The sequence below is a fragment of the Dermacentor silvarum genome, chromosome 7, assembly GCF_013339745.2.
Source record: "Dermacentor silvarum isolate Dsil-2018 chromosome 7, BIME_Dsil_1.4, whole genome shotgun sequence".
Classification (NCBI taxonomy): Eukaryota; Metazoa; Arthropoda; class Arachnida; order Ixodida; family Ixodidae; genus Dermacentor; species Dermacentor silvarum.
In genome coordinates this window covers 38,280,249-38,285,465 of record NC_051160.1, presented here as the reverse complement: position 1 = coordinate 38,285,465, position 5,217 = coordinate 38,280,249, and the positions used below count along the sequence as shown (strand labels likewise).

The window sequence follows — 5,217 nt, the reverse complement described above, 5'->3', positions numbered from 1 at the left end:
CTGTGGTGCTCAGCAGGAGAAGCCCATCACAGCTTCTTCGCGGCGAGTTTTTGTGAACTTTCAATTTGATTCGTGACTCCGTCCATGCTCTGGAAGGTAGATGACACGTTTGAAGGACCTTTTTGGACTTTGTTGATAGCCATGAGGATGCTGAACATGCCTTTACCGTTGTACATCCTCCTTCTATGTCATCATCACCCCTCATCCAGCCTTTATGTCCCCGTTCCCCCCTGCCCCTGTGCAGAGTAGCAGGCTAGAGCATGCTAGCTCAGGCCGACCTCTCTGCCTTCCTTCAAATAAATTATCTCTCTCTCTACGAACACGAAAACTAGTTGCTGATCCGCTTCCTAAAGGCGCAGTTGATTCCATTTAGAAGAACCATTTTTGGCTGACAAGCAAGGTCAGTACATCGGTAGGTGACAATGATTTCAAAGCCAACTTCTTTATTCTTAGCGAATAAAATTTCTACAGCACTGCATGTAAAAATGGTGATATGAATATAACGCGTCCGCGGCGACCGGGATCAAAACCACGACCTCAATATTTAATGTACGACACCTTAGCCAGTGAGCTACTGAGCCGTGTTTTAATTTGAGATTATATATGCATTTCTAATAGGCACTTGAACGCAACTAACTTTCTTGAATACTTGTGAAGAGCATGTGTTTAGAGATATTGGCCAACAAATTTGTGGCTAACCACTGTAACATTGCATTTTGAGGCGACAGTGTCGCTTGAAAGCTGCGCACCCTATTTGATACAGCTGATTCTTTGCACCACGCCAGTCCAGAAGCGAGGCTCTTCTGCTCTCGAGTGCGCCCCCCCCCCCAAAAAAAAGCTTCCCTTTCCTATTGAAGCTGTGGGACATCCGGTGTTTCTGTTTATGTATAAATTATCGCCCCTGAACGTGGCATTACCGTACTGGCTAGCAAATTTAATACGAATGTAACTGTACACAGGCTCTGTAAAAGTACTGAAAATGAAAATGTCGTGGAACGCGATTGAATTTAATACCTAATATACAGAATAATTGCAAAATAACAAAGACTAACGTTTGCTTCTTCATGCGCTTACTGACCAAAAATGTTCTCCAGCATAGTGCATTTACCCCCTGTACAAGCAGCATTTGCGTGACTTTACGTTATTAGTAAACTCATCTTAGCTTAACCTTGAAATTACTCTGCAAACAAAGGGGAAAACATACGTAACAATAATCGTCCCTATGCATACATAGAGGCCTTATGTTATTTAGCTCAATGTGAAACGTCAGCGAAGTCTATGGACCTTTTGGCAGAGTAAGCATTCTTGCGGCAGAATAAAAAAAAATAAACAAGGATAAGTGTGAACAACGCGACCAGGCGCATGCGTTATGTGTCTTCGGGCTCTTTAAGTTATATTTTTTATTATTTTGATAGCAATCATACACACAATAAGTGTGTATGATTTCTGATCAGCAGCAGTCACATTGTGCACCGCGCTGGGCCAGCATGTGGCAACCGCATATAAATAGAATACCATCTGTAGAATTCAAAACGAGCGTTAAGCATTGCAATCACTGTGAATAATTGATTGACTGATTGATCGAAAATGTTTTGGAGCAAATTATTTTGCTTCAGTCAGAACCATGTAGCTATCCTTTTCAGCATTGCTGATGTGTCAAGCTTCTGAACTTATGCATTTTATATTTATTTGATAATTAGAGGTGACCGCAAACCAGTTGGTTCATTACGTTGAAATGAATGATCCTAACAGGAACATCTTTCTTCAAACATCTCACTGATTGTACCTGACCAGGATCCTATATGTTGCGTGGCAATCATAGTTTATCCGTTCTGATTATGACAATGGCAGAGCACTGGGGCTTGCCATTTTTTTGCCAAACATAAACGTCTGCAATGCGGTTGAGTTTAACAAGGCTATGCTTAGTACTATGAGACATCTTTCATGCTGATTTTTGAACTTGTGCGAATCGCAGCCATTTGAAGCAGCTCTATGTAACGACCACACGGCATTTAGCATTTGTGCAGCTCTGAAGAAATTATGCAGGACGACGCAAACGGAGCAATTTGAAGTTTTAGAAGCGCCACTAGAGCTGCGATCCTCTCAATTTGCGTCGCGGCCTTTTTTGCAAATATACCGATCAATATAGGGGAATTCGGGCTTACAATTTATCCATAGACATGTATTTCAGGCAGAGGCTTCTTTTTGTGCCTCGCTGCATTTCAAGCTGCTTCGCTCCCCGACTCCCATTCATGGTCAACTTGACATCATTTTCGCTAGCTTCCCGAATGCTGAAATATATCACGTTATAGATTGCTGAAATTCTAGGCTTGTTTTCCCGCTTTGGCCCTTACTTTTTGTACCCGAAAGTAAAAAGTGACGTGTTTCTCCTTACGCAAGAACATAGAAACGCGTATACGCATATGCTGTTTAATATAGGAGTGAAAATATTTGCCTGAGGTGGCAAAATTATATTAGCTTGAATGGGTGCAATTGTTATGGAGTTTCAACACACTGTGAATGTTACGCATATCTAAGTGGCGGAACCACCATTTTTCCTACTGCTGGAGGCAGATATTATTACAGCCAGACGCCGTGTGCTTGGCCACTGTTTTCTTTGCTCTACCTAGCATGCTAAGGACGAGTGAAAAGTGGCATTCGCATTTTTATTCAGGAAAGATTTCAACCCAGGACCACTTCCATACTGAAATTTGTGGCAGTTTAAAGCCGAGATTTCTACGCCATTTGAAATTTATTTTCTCTGAAGAATTTATAGTATCGACTAATATTATATTCTGAAATAAACTTGAAATTAAAGGTGTCAATACTTGCAAAAGCGCGAAGAGCTTGTTAAACTTGCCTATACAGAACGTCACCAAATTTTGAGCCTGCTTTCGGGAGCTGTAAAATTGGGGGCGCAAATCATGCGAAAAATTATCTACCGAACAACAAGTGAGTAGGACTTGGGACAATGGTGTCTTTTCGCTGTTCTGTACAGCTTCAGTGTATTGTTTCTCCTATTACTGAGTAATATTTTAAAGTAATGATGGTCTTTCTGTTGACAACAGCAATAGCTTGCTCACACGCATATCACAAATCATCATTAAACTCCATCAATTTACTAAACATTTTTTCTTCAAGCAATGAAACGGGAAGGCACCCCAACTTTTGTTACGAATGTTCCTTGAAGAAATTTATTGTTAATATTATGCATACTTGCGTAAGCAGTCAGAAAAACAAGTGGACTATTGTACAGCCTTCCCACCCTCTTATCTCACAAAGACTGAACTCAGCAACCACGGATGTAGCGGTGCCATGCAGAGTATAGGTGCGCATTATTGTGTTTCGCAATGAGGTACGGAGCAACTTTTTAGACCTCACACGAGGCAAGTTTAAACACGTGCGGAACAGCCCGAATGACCAGATTTCTTGAAGTGCCGTTTGACTTACGCGTCGGCAGGATGCACACTTCTGCGCATATCTTGCATGAACGGTAATAGTTACGCTTCTTGCGAGGACATCCTTCCGTTATAAGTTCACACCTCTGTGTTTCCGGGTTGTAGTTCCACCAAGGCTTACTTGTACAGTTTCCTGCTTTTGGTCTCAATGAGCACCCTCCTTTTCCTCGCCCTTGAACAACCAGCGACAAACAGCGCTACATATAAATGACCCATCAAATGAAACTATAATTCGGAATACATCAAAGTAAAAGTATCAGAGAATACAAATGCCGCTACTCCTAAATATTGTGTCGCGAGCAACATTACCATTTCGCAAGGCACACTGTTAGTCATAAGAATACTAGCGCAACTAGAAGACAAGAACAAAACAAGCAACACGGCAGGGCTCACCCTGTTCCCTTTATCGTGCTTGTCTTTAACTTGAGCGGGTAATCTGTTTTCATCAGTGGTTCACAATCCCAACCAAAGTATTAGCTTAGTTATAGAAGCATCATTGGCATGTCTCAGGTAAACTTCGTGCAGCTAAATTAATAATTGTGTACTGTATCCTGAGTTCAGCCCCCTCAAAAAACAAAAAACAAATATTTTCGTGGTTACGAAAATGATCAGTGTTATTCGCCCGCCTGTAGGATGGAGTTTAAAAGGAAACCCAAACCGTATTTTGTAGAGTACAAGCTTCACAGTTGATTATCCGTCTTGGTCTGCGCGTCCAGCCTACCTTGAAAGAAGAAAACTGTTTTGGTTTCCATCTTACTACAGTCGGGTGGATGCCAATTTTTCCTTTCACGAACTTTTCGGCAATTTGCCGGTGTCCGCAGAACTTATTTGCATTATTCTGCGTCTCTGCTTTGGTCCTCCGTCTTCCATCTACTAGCCTGGTTAGATCAGATGGTGAAGCGACCTTCCCGGAAAAGTGCTATTTACGAGTTTTCTTCGCGTACCGGTACAAATTCTTCTGGAACAGTGCAGATTTTTTTGAGAAATGTCCATGAATGCCTTTTTTTTAATCTTCATGTTACAGCCAAGTGAATGACAATTTTTCTCTTCATGAACTTTCCGTCTCCTTGTAGGCTTCAGTGGAACTGATTTGCTATACTGATTTTTGTATGCACACGAATTCTTGCCATCTGGTGCCTGTGGTAATGCAAAATGTATAATGACAAGTGTGTTCTGCAGCTGGTACAATTAGTCACAGTACTTAGAAATAATTACTTCAGCTTTTAGCGGCATTATATGGGCGAGCTTACCTTCCACGAATGTTGTATTGAAGAGAAAACTGGCCAGCAGCACATAGTGGAGGAGGTTCATCGCATGTCCGTCGTCTCCAAACGCATTTGTGCGATCATCATTTCGTTTCTTGCTTGCCTTTTGCTCTAATTCTTTTCAGGAAAATGTGTTGCTTTATCCATGTTACACCACCGATATCCCTCGAGCAGAATGCATAGTCATAGGACTTGGAAAACACCTGTGCTATTCATACGCGGAGCGCTCTAATACAGAAGCCATTGTCGAAACTTGTCAAAGCTATAATGCATGTACTGCTGTTTTAAGTAACTAGCACTGAGCACTCGTCCTCTCAAACGTACTTTTTTTTCTACTGAGTCTGAAATTTGAAATCGAAATATGCATTTTGCTGGAAGCACTCTGGAAAGGTATAACAGCTGTGAAGAGAAGGCAAAACTATGTTGAAAGTGCAAGCTGTGCACAATTCAAGTTTCTACGAGGTTTTGAGCTATTTACTCATATGTTACTTTCA

General features: G+C 41.5%; 1 long non-coding RNA gene across 1 annotated transcript; it reads right to left on the bottom strand.

Moving 5' to 3' along the window:
- Positions 1-862: 862 nt before the first annotated feature.
- Positions 863-4,926, bottom strand: LOC125946698 (uncharacterized). The gene is made up of 3 exons (XR_007467790.1): positions 4,709-4,926; positions 3,451-3,630; positions 863-1,180 (listed from the first exon to the last, which is right to left on the bottom strand). It is a non-coding gene; the product is annotated as an uncharacterized LOC125946698 (long non-coding RNA).
- Positions 4,927-5,217: the final 291 nt, after the last annotated feature.